The 18,851-nt window shown below is 41.7% G+C and overlaps 1 protein-coding gene and 1 long non-coding RNA gene across 9 annotated transcripts in view; both read right to left on the reverse strand.

Moving 5' to 3' along the window:
* The window catches only part of CCDC9B (coiled-coil domain containing 9B), a 398,828-nt gene that overhangs the window by 171,159 nt on the left and 208,818 nt on the right, over nucleotides 1-18,851 (reverse strand). The window lies entirely within an intron of this gene.
* Nucleotides 1,377-6,106, reverse strand: LOC141117238 (uncharacterized). The gene is made up of 3 exons (XR_012237123.1): nucleotides 5,948-6,106; nucleotides 1,590-1,702; nucleotides 1,377-1,466 (listed from the first exon to the last, which is right to left on the reverse strand). It is a non-coding gene; the product is annotated as an uncharacterized lncRNA (long non-coding RNA).

The raw sequence follows: 18,851 nt of genomic DNA on the forward strand, positions 1-18,851 counted from the left end.
GATTTCTGGCTCCCAGTTGTCTTCTATACAGGAAACGAGCTGAGATTAGGAGCAATCTCTTAAAGGGAGTGCTCCTAATTTCAGCTTGTTACCTGTATATAAGACACCAGTCCACAGAAGTAATCAGATTCCAATCTCTCCACCATGGCCAAGACCAAAGAGCTGTCCAAGAATGTCAGGGACAAGATTGTAGACCTACGTAAAGCTGGAATGGGCCACAAGACCATCGGCAAGCAGCTTGGTGAGAGGGTGACAACAGTTGGTGCGATTATTCGCAAATAGAACACAAAATAACTGTCAATCTCCCTCGGTCTGGGGCTCCATGCAAGATCTCACCTCATGGAGTTTCAATGATCAGGAGAACAGTAAGGAATCAGCGCAGAACTACACAAGAGAATCTTGTCAATAATCTCAAGGCAGCAGGGATCGTAGTCACCAAGAAAACAGTATGTGACTGGTCTAAACTACGTGACATGTTCACCAATGCCAGGAGCCTGGCAGACAAGATGGGGGAACTAGTGATACTGTTAAACGAGGAGGATTTAGATTTTGTGAGAATTTTATAATCCTGGTTCAACAGCTCTCATGATTGGCTGGCAACCATTCAGGTGTATTTCCTTTATCGCAGAGAACGAGAGGTTAAAAAAAGGAAAGGGGTGTGCCTATATGAAAGAAGGTATGACTAGAAAGGCTACACTATATACAGCACCTCATCCCGGATTATCAATTAGGAGTTTGGAGGGATTATAACGGTGCCAAAGAAGAGGAAGAGTGAGTATTCAGATAAAATTACAAAAATACTTTATTAACATATATTATCACATGTAGAAAGGCAGGTCATTAAAAAGATGGGTGCAGTTCACAGATAAATTGATACAGAGCAAATACAAATCGAGTAGGCCTGGTGAAGAGGGCCTTCAAAACAGGTGCTCAATTCCTACATGTTTCGCCAAGACATTGGCTTCCTCTGGGAATGGTATGAGCCTGTAGCAACATTAAAGATCTCTACATAGAAACAAAAAACACAATAAGAGACATAACAGAGAACAAGTGATATAATACATAAAACATCGGGTAGGGTGTGTGACGGAGCTAGATCCCCAAAATGGCCAAAAAACCCCCATCCAGGGACGTACCTGAGAGCCAGACACCCAAGGCGAGGCCAGGCGAGAGGCACCCCAACCAAGGGCCAATTGGGTCACACCGTATCTATGACTGCAGAGGGCATACAAAATACCTGGCAATCGAGTATAATACTATTAGATAGTGTATGTAAAAAAGAAAAAGAGAAAGAAAGAAAATAAGAATATAACCAGATGAGTGGGATAGTTATCACCACATCAAATCAATAGGGCTAATATAGCCGCAATAACTCACAATTTAAAAGGAAGTATAATCCAGGGGGAACGCCTGAAGGAAGTTGGAGGGATATACTCAAAAGCTGATTGGAAAATGCTGATATTTGTCTAAAAAATGAGAGATCCAAAATCAGTAAAGATAAACCATGAGAAAATAGTAGATACCTATATGGATAATTACATACACACAGGTATGTAAAAAACAGGGACAATGATTAAAAGGTATCTTACCCAAGGTGAAATTGCAGGTGGATCAGAGATGCCAAAAACGGCTACCCTGTACGCATATACAAGGCACCGGATAGGATTATATTGGTTTACACAGCAACAAGAGTAGTCACATCCTATAATAGAAAAAGTGGTGTAAGCTCAAGACCAAAAGAAAACGAAGATTGAGGTAGACAAAGGGAGTGTGAAGAGGATCAAACATACCCTGTGAGTATTCCGCAATAGTGACAGGTGTTCCTCATGTCCAGCTGGAACGAAGGACAGGCCGGCTTATGTACGCCCCCCACACGTGATCAGTGCAGCTGATCAAGTGTGCTGACGCAAAGAGAGGCTTCTGCGCATAGCCCTAGTGTGCCCCCTCTTACGCCAATGCTATTTTTTTGGTCTGGCACTCGAGAAGGACTATCTCTGTTCATGGACTTCCTGACCATGAATTCCTACAACCTTAAATTTACCATGGAATGCAGTCAATCTCAGATTCACTCCCTTGATCTTCAAATTAGTCTGGACCCAAATGGCAATATTCAAACAGCCCTATATCGGAAACCCTCTTCGGGTAACACCATTCTTCATGCCAGCAGTGCCCAACCTAAGCCTCTTCTTAAGAGCATTCCCTTCAGCCAGTACTTAAAACTCAAAAGAAATTGCACCCTTGAGACTGATTTTTTTCAAGCATCACAAGAGTTATATTGTAGACTTAGAGATAGAGGATACAGTCATTCTCGTCTCGAAAAAGCCTTCAATAAAGCCAAAAAATTTGATAGGAAGGACTTAATTTTCTCTGACAAGCCTTCGGAGATTCAGCAGCCTGTCCGGCTGATCACCCAATATTCCAAACAACATGCCCAAATCAAGGACATTCTTAATCAATTCTGGCCTCTATTAACCACAGACCCTGTCACCGCCAAATATGTTAGATCATATCCTGACATAACATATCGTAGATCTCCCTCATTGAGAGATCGATTGATAACAAGTCACCATTCTGTTGACACCCAGTCATCGATCAGAATTACTGGGACCTTTCAATGCGGCAAGTGCGATGTCTGTACCTTTGTTTCTAACTCTAGGGAACGTGTCCTTCCCAACAGATCGACTCATCTCATCAGACATCGAGTCACCTGTGCTACTATGGGAGTGGTATACTTGGCTCTGTGCCGATGTGGTTCCTACTACATCGGCAAAACCAAGCGACCCTTCCAGGTTTGTGTCAGGGACCACATCAAACCCCTGTTTAAACGTACCACCACCACAGCCATTGACCGGCATATTGCAATACAACACAATTTTGAACCACACATTGTCAGGTTCTCCGCACTTGAGCATGTACCCTTACATGCCCGAGGTGGGAGCACCGACAGCAAACTGCTACAGCTTGAGACCAAGTGGATTCACATTCTACAGGCTACAAAATTTCCCGGGCTAAATGAACATATTAGCTTTAAACCCTTTTTATAGAGTTCCTGCACCTCCCAATTGAATTATTAATAGTTTGTTAATTTCTAACCCAGTTTGTAACCCAAATATCTAATTCGTGTCTCTAACCTAAGTTCCTTCCCACTCTGGGTCAGTCTTTGGTTTTTTTCTTTCTCTCTCTTTCCTTTCCCCTTTCATCCTTCTTCTCCCCTTTGCCCTATTCTCAGTCTGTATTCTCCCCCCCCCTCCCTCTTGTTCTTCTCATTTCCCATTTTTTTCCTCTCCCTTCTTCCTTCAGCCATGGAATGTTACTTTGATCTCTTTACACAACTACATTGTATGTGCTATGGATAACTTATATTTATTTCCAATAAGATGTTTCCATGTATGTTTTACTTTGCATTATTTATTAATTCTGTGGTGCCACCTAAACAACAATTATACACGTATAGAGTATCCCATATTTTTCATTATTGTCCTTACTCCTTAAACAAATGTCTATTTTCTTTGTGTAACAACGGGGTCCCAGTTATTCTCTATGAACTCGTTGGGATGTGTGGCTGGACCTGTGCGTGGCTGTGCGCCTGGGACCTTCCTTCCATTCCTACAGTGTGCTGGAATTGGCAGGGGGGGGGGTCTGTGCCCGGGCGCTCTCCTCCGCGCTATTTCTCCCCAGGTGGCTTTTTGCCCCTTTTCCCCGCTGTGCTGTTGCTTGGTGTGGCTGTGGCCTCCTTGCCCTGGCCTCTGGATTTGCACTGTTGTTGACTGTATGGACGCCCAGGGCAGCACTCCCAAGTGTCTGCCAGTTTAGGCTCCTGTGCTTGTGCTCGTGCCACTCTGCCCTGACCGTCGGCACCTGACTCCTCCTGACGCTTCTCGGGGACGGCCGAACCCGGAAGCTCTACACATCCACTGTTCGCTGCTATTTTAAATGTAAGTTGCTATGTTATTCAATAAACGTGTATTTAATACTGCACCATGAGACCTCTCCTTTGTTTCTAAACAAACTGCTGGGATTGCTGGGAGTGCTGGGAGTCGCAGGAGGAGTTGCAGAGAGACGGACTCATTTGGCATTAAAGAAAAGCTGCAGGAAACACATCCTCTCCTAGAATTTTTATCCGCTCTACTTGGCCCATTGGGGGCCGTTGCTGGAGGTGAGAGGCTGGGGGAAACACTTGGGAGATGCACTAGATCGTGCATAGAAGAAAAGCACCAGTCACTGCACATTTGACACTATAATCAAAGACTGTTTTTGTGTGGAAGTCACCCATCACTACTGCACTTTTTGTATGGACTTATTGCACTATTGTCACCGTTTGGGACAGTGTCTCTTTTGTGGGATTATCTGTCCTATCATATTTGATTTTTCATTCATTTATATTTTTTATTAATATTTAAAATTAATATTTATTGTTTTTATATTATTTTCAATCACCTATTATGCACTAGATTATTAGGATATGATTGCATTATTATTGTGGAATTTATTTTCATATTGTGGATTTTATAGGAATTCTTGCTGATCGTAGAGATTTTTTTGCACTTTATGTCGGTTTAATACATCCACTTTTTAGTTCACGTTGAAGATTTATGTATTTTTGGTATCATCACTAGAAATAATTTGATCTCCAGCTGTTGCCTGTGAGATATTGGACATTATTTGCTTATGGTTTTTTGGTGTTTTTTAGCCTGGGAAGTCAGTTCAATATATTCATAGGTTCACTGTATTTTTGCCACCTGATGAGGGGTGGCTGATATAATTCAATGAGCACGGAAATCACATACTTTAATTTTGAGCATATTGGTACTCACAATTTATTGTTGATATTGCAGAATTCTTCTTTGTTTTATTCATGTATGGTGATATTTATATCTCTAGGCTTTAATTAATATCCAATATATAAGGTGGAGCCCACTTTGCGTACTTCATCCTACAGCTTAGTTCATTTTAGTTGCGGTTTTGAATTTTTTATTTTTTTATCACTGATTGATGGAGCAGCGCCACATATCTCTATCTATTATCTATCTTGGGGGAATTGAGTGAACCTATCTATGCTGGCAGCTCTCTATTGGGTATTTTACCGTCAGTTTTAAAGCTCTCTGTGTACATTGGGTTTTTGCGCACTGGTTCTTATACATTCACCTTTTAATCATTGTCCCTGTTTTTTACATACCTGTGTGTATGTAATTATCCGTATAGGTATCTACTATTTTCTCATGGTTTATCTTTACTGATTTTGGATCTCTCATTTTTTAGACAAATATCTGCATCTTCCAATCAGCTTTTGAGTATATCCCTCCAACTTCCTTCAGGCGTTCCCCCTGGATTATACTTACTTTTAAATTGTGAGTTATTGCGGCTATGTTAGCCCTATTGATCTGATGTGGTGATAACTATCCCACTCATCTGGTTATATTCTTATTTTCTTTCTTTCTCTTTTTTACATACACTATCTAATAGTATTATACTTGATTGCCAGGTCTTTTGTATGCCCTCTGCAGTCATAGATACGGTGTGACCCAATTGGCCCTTGGTTGGGGTGCCCCTCGCCTGGCCTTGCCTTGGGTGTCTAGCCCTCAGGTACGTCCCTGGATGGGGGTTTTTTGGCCATTTTGGGGATCTAGCTCCGCCACACACCCTACCCGATGTTTTATGTATTATATCACTTGTTCTCTATTATGTCTCTTATTGTGTTTTTTGTATCTATGTAGAGATCTTTAATGTTGCTACAGGCTCATACCATTCCCTGAGGAAGCCAATGTCTTGGCGAAACATGTACGAATTGAGCACCTGTTTTGAAGGCCCTCTTCACCAGGCCTACTCGATTGTATTTGCTCTGTATCAATTTATCTGTGAACTGCACCCATCTTTTTAATGACCTGCCTTTCTACATGTGATAATATATGTTAATAAAGTATTTTTGTAATTTCATCTGAATACTCACTCTTCCTTTTCTTTGGCACCGTTATAATTCCTCCATACGCCCAAACTCCTGGGTGTGCCTATATATCAAGAATAATGTAAAAGTAAATGTGAGTGATGACATAAATAAGGGAGCTAGGGAGGAGGTGGAATCCTTATGGGTAGAGCTCCAAAGGGATGAAGCTAAGGGGAAAATAATACTGGGAATAGGTCCCCTAACCTGAGAGAGGAGGGAGATATGCACCTCCTATCACAATTTGTTTTAGCAGCAAAGACGGGAAGTGTTATCATAATGGGGGATTTTAATTATCCAGACATAGACTGGGCGGAGGGAACCACGCATTCGTCTAAGGCTCGCCAGTTCCTAAATGTCTTGCAGGACAATTTCATGGTTTAGATGGTAAACGCACCAACAAGAAACAAGGCATTGCTAGATCTACTGATTACCAACAATACAGACCCAATCACGGATGTGAATTTAGGAATTAGCAAACACAGTTCAATTGGCTTCAGTATAAATCACACAAGTAGGAAACACAAGAGGAACACAAAGACACTGAATTTCAAAATAGTCAACTTCCCTAAACTACGAACCTTGCTAGAAGATATAAATTGGCATAAAATCTTAGAAACAAAGAACACGGATGAGAGATGGGTTTGCTTTAAGAGCATATTAAATAAGGGCATTAGCCAGTGCATCCCATTGGGAAATAAATTTAAAAGAGCGGACAAAAGTCCTGGATGGCTTAACTCCAATGAAAAAAAGGATATAAAAGCAAAGGAGAAGGCCTTCAAAAAATACAAGGCCGAGGTATCATCATGAGCATTCAGACTTTACAAAGAATTCAACAAGATATGTAAGGGTGCAATTAGGGCGGCTAAGATAGAACACGAAAGGCACATAGTGGAGGAGAGCTAAAAAAAATCCCAAGAAATTCTTTAAGTATATAAACAGTAAAAATGGGAGGACAGACCATATTGGCCCTATAAAGAACGAAAAAGGACATTTGGTTATAAAGGATGGGAAGATGGCGAAGGTATTGTTTTTATCCTTCTCAGTCTTCACAAGGGAATCGGGGGGCTTCAGTAGCCAAAACTGCAGTGTTTGTCCTCATGACACATCACAGAAAGCACCCTCATGGCTAACAGAAGACAGAATTAGAAATAGACTTGGGAAACTTAACATTAATAAATCACCAGGACCAGATGGCTTGCATCTGAGGGCACTTAGGGAACTCAGTCAAGTAATTGACCATTGTTCCTAATTTTTACTGACAGTCTACTGATTAGAATGGTACCAGCTGATTGGAGAAAAGCTAATGTAACACCAATATTTAAAAAAGGGCCAAAATACATCCCTGGAAATCACAGACCAGTTAGCCTAACATCAATAGTATGCAAACTCTTGGAGGGGATGATAAGGGACTATATACAAGATTTTAGTAAGGAAAACGGTATCATTAGCAGTAATCAGCTTGAATTCATGAAGAATCGTTCTTGCCAAACCAATCTATTAACCTTCTATGAGGAGGTGGGCTGCCATCTAGATAAAGGAAGGCCCGTAGACGTGGTGTATCTGGATTTTGCAAAAGCATTTGACACAGTTCCCCATAAACATTTACTGTACAAAGTAAGGTCCGTTGGCATGGACCATAGGGTGAGTACATGGATTGAAAACTGGCTACAAGGGTGAGTTCAGAGGCTGGGGATAAATGGGGAATACCCAGAATAGTCAGGGGTGGGGAGTAGAGTCCCCCAGGGTTCTGTGTTGGCACCAATCCGGTTTAATTTATTTATAAACGACCTGGAGGATGGGGTAAACAGTTCAATCTCTTTTTTTTCTTACGACACTAAGCTAAGCAGGGCAACAACGTCTCTGCAGGATGTGGAAACCTTGCAAGAAGATCTGAACAAATTAATGGGGTGGGCAACTACATGGCAAATGTGGTTTAATGTAGAAAAATTTAAAATACTACATTTGGGTGGCAAAAATATGAATGCAATCTACTCACTAGGGGGGGAACCTCTGGGGGAATCTAGGATGGAAAAGGACGTGGGGGTCCTAGTATTTGATAGGCTTAGCAATAGCATGCAATGCCAAACTGCTGCTAACAAAGCAAACAGAATATTGGCATGCATTTAAAAGGGGATTAACTCCAGGGATAAAGCGATAATTCTCCCACTCTACAAGACTCTGGTCCAGGCTCACCTTGAGTATGCTGTCCAGTTCTGGGCACCAGTCCTCAGAAGGATGTACTGGAAATGGAGCGAGTACAAAGAAGGGCAACAAAGCTAATAAAGGGTCTGGAGGATATTAGTTATGAAATAAGGTTGCGGGCACTGAACTTATTCTTTCTGGAGAAGAGACGCTTGAGAGGGGATATGATTTCAATTTACAAATACCATACTGGTGACCCCTCAAAAGGGGAAAAAACTTTCGCGGATAGGAGTTTAATAAGACACGTGGCCACAAAATTAGAAGAAAGGAAGTTTAACCTTAAACTGTGTAGAGAGTTCTTTACTGTAAGAGCAGCAAGGATGTGGAATTCCCTTCGACAGGCGGTGGTTTCAGTGGGGGGCATCGATAGTTTAAAAAAACTATTAGATAAACACCTGAATGACCGCAACATACAGGGATATACAATGTAATACTGACATATAATCACACACATAGGTTGGACTTGATGGACCTGTGTCTTTTTTCAACCTCACCTACTATGTAACACACTACGCCGTGAAGGACTGAAATCCTGCAGCGCGCGCAAGGTCCCCCTGCTCAAGAAAGCACATATTACTAATGTCCAGGTAAAGGAACACCTGGATAGCAGTGATCATAACATGATTTCATTTGATGTTAGCTGTAAACAAGAAATACATACGGGAAAGATAAAAACACTTAACTTCAAGAGAGCAAATATTCCAAGGATGAGGGCTGCTCTCCAGCATTTAGACCGGGAGGGAATATTTGCATTGATAAACACAGAACAGAAATGGGAATTCTTCAAAAAGACTGTTTGGAACCTCACTGCAAAAGTATATTGCCATGGGAAATAAGTTTAAAAGGCTAAAAACAAAACCTATGTGGCTCACGGCCAAAGTTAAAGAAGCTATAAACAATAAGAAAAGAGCTTTTAAAAAATATAAAAATGAAGGAACACTAGTGTCGTTTAAATGTTACAAAGAATTTAACAGAATATGTAAAAAGGAAATCAAGGATGCAAAAATTCAAAATGAACGACAGATTGCAAAAGATAGTAGAACAAACCTCAAAAATGTTTTCAAATATATTAATAGTAAAAAGGCCAGGTCTGAGCATGGAGGCCCTTTACAAAATAATCTAGAGTGGGTGACTGGGGACAAAGAGAAGGCAAATTTATTAAATACTTTCTTCAGCTCTGTGTATACAAAAGAACATGGGGGAGCTCATGTTCATAATGGGGGTGGTAGTGACACAGCCCCGAATGATCCACAAGGGCTCAAAAGTGATATGGTCCAGAATTATTTAAACAGAATAAAGGTGGATAAAGCAGCTGGACCTGATGGCATCCACCCACGGATCCTAAAAGAATTAAGCTCTGTAATTTCAAAGCCATTGTATCTAATTTTTAGGGACTCATTAATGACGGGAATAGTACCACTGGATTGACGCAGGGCGAACGTGGTGCCTATATTTAAAAAGGGATCAAAGTCTTTACCAAGTAACTATAGACCTGTTAGTTTAACTTTTGTAGTCGGGAAGATACTGGAGCGTTTAATAAAAGACCACATAAACGAGTTCTTGCTGGAAAAAAAAAATTTTAAGCAACAGACAGCATGGATTCATGAAAGACAGAAGTTGTCAGACAAACCTGATTTCTTTTTATGAAGAGGTAAGTAAAACAGACAGAGGGGTGGCTGTGGACGTGGTATACTTGGATTTTGCAAAAGCGTTCGACACAGTTCCCCACACGCGGCTCAAGTGTAAGGTAAAGTCTACTGGCTACAAGTCAGAATTCAGAGAGTAGTGGTTAATGATTCTTACTCTGAATGGTCTAAGGTTATCAGTGGTGTACCCCAAGGTTCAGTGCTGGGACCCTTACTTTTTAATATCTTTATAAATGATATTGGGTCTGGGATCGACAGTAACATTTCTGTCCTTGCAGATGACACCAAGCTATGCAGTGGAATAACATCCTTACAGGATGTCTCCAATTTACAAGCTGACCTCAATGCATTGTCTAATTGGGCCACTATGTGGCAGATGTGGTTTAATATTGAGAAATGTAAAGTTATGTACTTGGGGGCTAAGAATATGCTTGCATCATACATGCTAGGGGGAGTACAACTGGGGGAATCCATGGTGGAGAAGGATCTGGGGGTTTTGGGTGATCATAAGCTCAATAATAGCATGCAATGCCAAGCTGCGGTTTCCAAAGCAAGCAAAGTCCTTTCTTGTATTAAGAGAGGTATGGACTCTAGAGAGAAATATAATTTTGCCCCTGTTCAAATCATTAGTAAGACCTCATCTGGAATATGCAGTTCAGTTTTGGGCACCAGTTCTCAAAAAGGATATCGAGGAACTGGAGAAAGTGCAAAGAAGGGCAACCAAACTGATAAGAGGCATGGAGGAGCTCAGCTATGAGGAAAGATTAGAGGAACTGAATTTATTCACTCTTGAGAAGAGGAGAATAAGGGGGGCTATGATCAACATGTTCAAATATATAAGGGGTCCACATAGTGAACTTGGTGTTGAGTTATACTCTTTACGGTGAACCCAGAGGACACGGGGGCACTCTTTATGTCTAGAGGAAAAGAGATTTCATCTCCAAATACGCAAAGGTTTCTTCACAGTAAGAGCTGTGAAAATGTGGAATAGACTCCCGCCAGAGGTGGTTCTGGACAGCTCAGTAGATTGCTTTAAGAAAGGCCTGGATACTTTCCTAAATGTAAATAATATAACTGGGTACTAACATTTCTAGCTAAAGTTGATCCAGGGAAAATCCGATTGCCTCTTGGGGGATCAGGAAGGAATTTTTTCCCCTGCTGTAGCAAATTGGAGCATGCTCTGCTGGGGTTTTTTGCCTTCCTCTGGATCAACTGAGGGTATAAAATTGTGTATATTGGATTGTACGATATTTTGTATTTTATTTGTTTATTGTTTTTAAGGTTGAACTGGATGGACTTGTGTCTTTTTTCAACCTGACTAACTATGTAACTATGTACAGGCCCATCTGAAGTTTGCTAATGAACATCTGAATGATTCAGAGGAGAAATGGGTGAAAGTGTTGTGGTCAGATGAGACCAAAATCGTGTTCGTTGGAGGAGGAGGAAGGCTGCCTATAACCCCAAGAACACCATCCCCACCGTCAAACATGGAGGTGGAAATATGCTTTTGGGGTGTTTTTCTGATAAGGGGACAGGACAACTTCCACCCATCAAAGGGACAATGGATGGGGCAATGTACTGTCAAATCTTGGGTGATGGATATTCCAGCAAGAAAATGACCCAAAACACACGACCAAGGCAACAAAGAAGTGGCTCAAGAAGAAGCACATTAAGGTCCCGGAGTAGCCAATCTCCAGACCATAATTCCATAGAAAATATGCAGAGGGAGCTGAAGGTTTGAGTTACCAAATGTCATCCTCGAAACCTTAATTACTTGGAGAGGATCTGCAAAGAGGAGTGGGACAAAATCCCTCCTGAGATGTGTGCAAACCTGGTGGATAACTACAAGAAACGTCTGACCTCTGTGATTGCCAATAAGGGTTTTGCCACCAAGTACCAAGTCATGTTTTACGAAGGGGTAAAATATTTATTTCACTCATTAAAATGTAAATACATTTTTAACTTTTTTGAAATGCGTTTTTTCTGGGGTTTTTTTTTTTAAGGTTTTTAGGTTAAAATAAACCTACCACCATTAAAATTATAGACTGATCGTTTCTTTGTCAGTGGGCAAACGTACAAAATTAGCAGGGGATCAAATACTTTTTTCCCCCTCACTGTATAATAGGAGACTAAACTAAAGTGAGTTAGAGTGTTGTGTGCAAAAGGCAAAGAGATGTTCAGATTGGACAGTAGAAGAATTACATTGTCTGCAAATAAGTTAATTGCATGAGAGCTCTGACGAAATCGAAAGCCTGAGATATGAGGGTGTGAACATATAGTCTCAGCTGGGTGTTCTATTATTAAGTTGAAGATGGATGGGGAGAGGGGACACCCCTGGCGGGTGCCATTGGTTATATTAAACAGGTTAGATAACAAGCCAATTGTGTAGACCTGCACAGATGGGTTTTAATACAGTGCAAGGATAGTGGAATGTATGCTGCCTTGGAAGCCAAATTTGGAGAGAGCAGCAGCCATGTACCCCCAGTAAACTCTGTCGAACATCTTCTTTGCATCTATAGAGCGAGGCAGAGTAGGCCTTCAACTGGCCCTCGCATGATGTACGATGTTCAGGATGCGTCTGGTAGCTTCCGACAATTACCTGCTCCTAATGAACCCCAGTTGGTCCAGTTTAACTAAAGTTGGTCTGTTCCCCTCAATTATTACTATACATCACACTGTAACCTATCCCAGCCAAATTGTAAATGAAAAATGTTATAGTTTCTCTGACACTTACATTTTAAATATTTTTTCCCATATAAGATTTGTGTAACTTTAACCCAGGTTTCACACATTTGCCCAATTAAATCCAATTAGAAAAAATGTGTGACTCTTGGGTGAAAAAGTGTGAATCTTTTGTGCAAGCATTTATAGACACCTTAAAGTGTATGTAAAGCCAAAACTTTATTTTTTTTTTTTAAAGAATGTGAAAGAGGTCGTATTTGCATGCAGAGACATATATGCAAAGCCCCAAATGCAGATTCCTGTATGCAAGTAGTAGTGAGCAGAGATACTGCTGCAGATGTAGCCGTACAAGGATGCGGATCCAGAGCAAGAGTGCAGGATCAGCTAACAACTGACACAATGCAAAAACCAGGAGAAAGCAACCACCGCTGCTGGGACCGCTGGAATCTTAGAGGAAGTGTAATAACACAGATCATACGGCGGTTCTGATCCTCGACTAGGAACGAGCTTCTCAGTGACATGCCTAGATCTTCTCTGCGCTTGTGAATGCATTATTATTGGTTTTAATGTCATCCTAATAAAGGTAGTTTACAAAACTATATGACTGCTTGGCTCCCCTCTCCCTTCTCTCTTGTTCTGCAGTTACCGGCAACCTAGCCTTAGCTGTAGAATGTAATTGTATGGTAAAGTATCCAGTTCTCTTTGTATTACTTCCCTTGTGTGAAATCCCTGGTGTTCCTGCTTTCCTACCAAAGACGAACTCCGACTACTCTCCTTCAATGATCAGATTTGTACTGACAGGGCTGGCTACCCCCCCCCCCCCCCAGCCATTCACTGGGAAGATCAATGTGATGCTGTTTATAATTTTTCTGGATATATACTAGTATACACAAATGTTTTCCCATTTATTTCTATTTTAAACTGAATGGGTTGTTCTACAAGGTGAGGGTTTACATACCGTAGATACTCGAGTATAAGCCGAGGCACCTAATTTTACCACAAAAAACTGGGAAAACTTACTGACTCGAGTATAAGCCTAGGGTGGAAAATGCAGCAAGCAGCTACTGGTAAATTATACAGGCACACACATGTACACAGACACACACACACATGTACACACACAACCCCCCCCCCCCCCCCCGCTTCTTACTTGTAGAACAGCCCTTACTTGTTAGGTGGTGTTCCTTGTCCCACTCCCAGTTCTTGTGCAGGACACACGAGGGGTGCACATGCAGGAATTTACCAGAGGGGGCAACAAAGAGCCCAATATCAGCTCAATAAAAAAACACACAAAAGCCAGAGCAGCCACGGAGCTCTTCTGCACCCGCCCCTCCCTTCTCCCATCCCCGCCAGACAGCCGGGCCCGTCTGCCTCACTCGAGTATAAGCGGAGAGGGGCTTTTTCAGCATAAAAAATGTGCTGAAAAACTCGGCTTATACGCGAGTATATACGGTATATATGGTATACTGTACTTTAATGTCTAAATTCCTCTGGATTTTGTGGAAATATGGAAATACATTTATTCATTTAAGTTTTTGGTAACCAAATTAATAATTAATCACTTTCTTTTATTATCTATTTCAGTTTTAAACAGTTTCCTTTTTGGATAAAGGTACAGTATCTCACAAAAGTGAGTACAACCCTCACATTTTTGTAAATATTGTGGAGAGGCGACTCCAGGTCACGGTGTATATTAGCACCTTCAGCCTGGTTTTTGCAAAGACAGGCATGATTGCACACCCGTGGACTGGGTTTATATTCCTCTCAGGAAGAGAGCTCAGGGCTCACACTTGGGAACAGCTCCCCCCTACAGGCAGGTGGCCTGGTGTAGGAGTCAGGAGGGCTTTGAGGTGGCGACGGCTCCTTGAAAGAGAGGCAGGCGGTATCTAGGAGTCTGAGTGTGTATGTCTGCAGGAGGCAGATGTGGCCAGCGACCAAGTAGCACGCAGCTGAGCAAGTAAGCTCCAGGAGGGAGTTTGACTAAGTAAGAGTGAGTGAGCCAGGCTGAAGTTTTTCTGTTATACAATGATGATGGAACCCCCTATGAGGGAAGACTGTCTGTGAAGTTTGTTTCATTTAAATAAAATTTGGCTGCCACGCCCATAAAAATTCTAGTCTGGACTGACCAGTGTTCCTGAAAACGCATACACCACTTGAGTATAATCACCCCAGATCGTTACAATAGTTTATTATATCTTTTTATGTGACAACGCTGAAGAAATGACACATTGCTACAATGTAGTGAGTGTACAGCTTGTATAACAGGGTAAATTTGCTGTCCCCTCAACACACAGCAATTATTGTCTAAACCACTGGCAACAAAAGTAAGTACACCCCTAAGTGAAAGTATCCAAATTGGGCCGTCCAATTAGCCACTTTCTCTCCCGGTGTCATGTGACTCTGTGTTACAAGGTCTCAGGTGTGAATGGGAAGCAGCTGTGTTATCCCTCTCACCCTCTCATACTGGTCACTGGAAGTTCAACATGGCACCTCATGGCAAAGAACTCTCTGAGGAGCTGAAAAAAAGAATTTTTGCTCTACATAAAGATGGCCTAGGCTATAAGAAGATTGTCAAGACCCTAAAACTGAGCTGCAGCACAGTGGCCAAGACCATACAGCGGTTTAACAGGACAGGCTCCACTCAGAACAGGCTTTGCCATGGTCGACCAAAGAAGTTGAGGCAGAGGTTGCCTTTGGGAAATAAATGTATGAGTGCTGCCAGCATTGCTGCAGAGGTTGAAGGGGTGGGGGGGTCAGCCTGTCAGTGCTCAGACCATACACCGCACAATGCATCAAATTGGTCTGCATGGCTGTCGTCTCAGAAGGAAGCCTCTTCTAAAGATGACACACAAGAAAGCCCAAAAACAGTTTACTGAGGACATGGATTACTGGAACCATGTCCTGTGGTTTGATGAGACCGAGATAAACTTATTTGGTTCAGATGATGTCAAGTGTGTGTGGTGGCAACAGGTGAGGGGTACAAAGACAAGTGTGTCTTGCCTATAGTCAAACATGGTGGTGGGAGTGTCACTGTCTGGGGCTGCATGAGTGCTGCAGGCACTGGGGAGCTACAGTTCACTGAGGGAACCATGAATGCCAACATGTACTGTGACATACTGAAGCAGAGCATGATCCCCTCCCTTCGGAGACTGAGCTGCAGGGCAGTATTCCAACATGATACCAACCCCAAACACACCTCCAAGATGACCACTGCCTTGCTAAAGAAGCTGAGGGTAAAGGTGATGTACTGGCCAAGCATGTCTCCAGACCTAAACCCTATCAAGCATCTGTGGGACGTCCTCAAATGAAAGGTGGAGGAGCTCCGTGATGTCGTCGTGGAGGAGTGCTGAAAAATAATGGTGGCCACACAAAATATTGACACTTTGGGCCCAATTTGGACATTTTCACTCAGGGGTGTACTCACTTTTGTTGCCAGCGGTTTAGACATTAATGGCTGTGTGTTAAATTATTTTGAGGGGACAGCAAATTTACACTGTTTTACAAGCTGTACACTCACTACTTTACATTGCAGCAAAGTGTCATTTCTTAAGTGTTGTCATATGAAAAGATATAATAAAATATTTACAAAACTGTGAGGGGTGTACTCACTTTTCGGAGATACTGTATATATGATTAATGAGCTTAAGGGCTTTAACCTGCCACATAGCATTATCAAAATCTTTTGACATAGCTCTCTCCTGCTGAGCATATCGAACTGGCACACTGTGTTTTAGGAGTCTCTAAACAGGTTGAGCACTACGGGCAATTCTTCTTTGGCTTATTCTTTGATTTTCTAAGCAAACACCTATACCTGGGGGAGTGGTCCCTGCACCCAGAGATCTTTTAAATGTCTGTCAAAGGTGGGGGGAAAACCAGTTGTGAACATTCTGGCATTTAGGTTTAAAAACGAGGTGAACAAATTTGTGGCTAAATTCCTTGGAGTTATTTCCTTGGAGTTAATGTAGGCCTTCTCCGATGAAGATTCTCCCACAACTGCTACATTATATAGAGAAGGAAAGGGTACCACAGATTCTCATTGCACCATAAGGTCTCTAGTAGTGGCCCGTCCCTACGGGACGCCGCCGCCCCCCCCCCCCCAATCCATGCGTCCGGTCCCTTAATCTACATGTGGGGCGCAGGGCGCATGGATTCCAATGGGGTTTTTTTTCTTTTTTAGAAGCACGTGATTAAAGCCAGAGGCTCTAATAGGCTTCAAAAAAGGGTAGGCTCGGGGCGCAGAGTAGCTGGTAGATTGTTTGCCACCCAGCCCCAAAAAATATACCACCACCCGCCACTGATTGTCTCAGAAAAACACTTCTGGTGAGTGAGCCATGGTTTCGTCTAAAAAGGCCAGAATTATTTGGCCTTTTCCAACCTGATTCTTAGCCATTAGCTACAAAAAAACAGCCCTGGTTCCTGAACACATGATCACTGTCATAGCCTGGCTAAAATCTAACCCCTGTACTCAGTTTCTCTTCTGAAGAGTAAAAAAAAAAAAAAAAAAAAAAAAAAGATGATGTATGTAAAAAAAGAGTTAAAATACCTGGATCAGGGCTTTATCTAGGTTGTTGTCAGGTTTGAGGTCACAAATAATGGCTGGGATCAGGTATTAAGATTTGCTTTAAAGAATAAGCCAAGTCTGTGCTAGTGCAACTAATACAGAGGCAGCTGGCAATCTAAACTGATATATGCAAATCCACCAAAGAGCTATAAAGATACAAATGCAGTGTCTATTATTACCTAAAGAATCTTACAAATAAAGAACAGTGATCCATAAATTATAATACAAGTCCCATAAATTAAATCATAAAGTCCCAAATTGTAGAACTTCCTAAAATACAGCTCTCACAAAACACCAATGTATTCCAAATCCAGTGAAGACCCATTACCAATTACCAGATAGAGTGCGGTATACATCTACCTTGCACGTAGAGGTATACCGCATTCTGTATCATCAACTGGGGCTGTTTCAGAACAAACTTCCTACTCCTTGCTGACAAGCACTCAGAGAAGGAACAGTGGTAAGTGTAGCTGTGTGCACGGATGTTGCTCGCTGCAGTCTCATTGGGAGCCAAGGCACTTATGTAAGTGTTGTTAACCAGCTTTTTATTTTATGGTTTTCTAATAGAAAAACTCAAATTGCTACACTATGAGGCCTCATGCACTGTTTTTTGACATTTTTACAGCAGCTGTTTTTGGCTGTAGATGTTTTTTTCTACAGTCATAAAACTCTCCATCATGTTATCCTATGTGTCCATGCACACATAGGCTGTTATCAGCAGTTTTGGACAGTGGAGTTTTTGAGCAGTAAAAAAAAAACCCCAAACTAGTGGGTTCTGAGAGACGTTTTTCAGCTGTAAAAACGCTTAAACGTTGATAAACGCTCAAATCGCTCACCAGCGTTTAACATTTTTGATCCATTGAAAAAAATTTAAAAAGAAATGTTTTTTATTAAAAAAAAAAAACGCTAACGCGGAAAAACGCTATTGCAAAAACGTTGAAAAACTCACTGCAGCTACTGACTTTTTTTAACGTTACTTTAACGTCCAGTGTGCATGAGGCCTGAGAATTTCCTTTTGCATCTTGTGACATACAATGCTGTGAAAAAGTATTTGCCCCCTTTCTGATAACCTGAGTAAATACAAAATGCAGTTTTTAAACAATGGTTTAAATTATTAAGGCAAAAAAGCTGTCCAAACCTGCCTGGCTTTATGCGAAAAAGTAATTGCCCCCTAAACCTAATAACTGGTTGTGCCACGCTTGGCAGCAATGACTGCAATTAAGCGTTTGCGATAACTGGCAATGAGTCTTTCACATTGCTTTTGAGCAATTTTGGCCCACTCTTCTTTGCAGAATTGTTCTAATTCAGCCACACTGGAGGGTTTTCCAGCATGAACAGCCTGTGTAAGGTCATGATACAGCATCTCAATTGGATTTAAGTCCGGGCTTTGACTAGGCCACTCCAAAACCTAAATTTTGCTTTGTCTGAACCATTTGGAGGTGGATTTGCTGTTGTGTTTCGGGTCATTGTCCTGCTGCATAACCCAAGTGCACTTGAGCTTGAGGTCACAAACTGATAGCCGGACATTCTCCTTTAGGATATTCTGGTAGAGCTCAGAATTCATGGTTCCATCAATTATGGTAAGTCATCCAGGTCCTGAAGCTGCAAAACAGCCCCAGACCATCACGCTACCACCACCATGTCTGACTGTTGGTATAATGTTCTTGTTATGAAATGCTGTATTAGTTTTATGGCAGATGTAATGGGACGCACACCTTCCAAAAAGTGAAATTTTTGTTTCATCAGTCCACAGAATATTTGCCATAAAGTCTTGGGGATAATAAAGATGTTTTTGGTAAATGTGAGATGAGCCGGTGTT

This window comes from Aquarana catesbeiana, linkage group LG13, assembly GCF_042186555.1.
Source record: "Aquarana catesbeiana isolate 2022-GZ linkage group LG13, ASM4218655v1, whole genome shotgun sequence".
In the NCBI taxonomy this organism is placed as follows: Eukaryota; Metazoa; Chordata; class Amphibia; order Anura; family Ranidae; genus Aquarana; species Aquarana catesbeiana.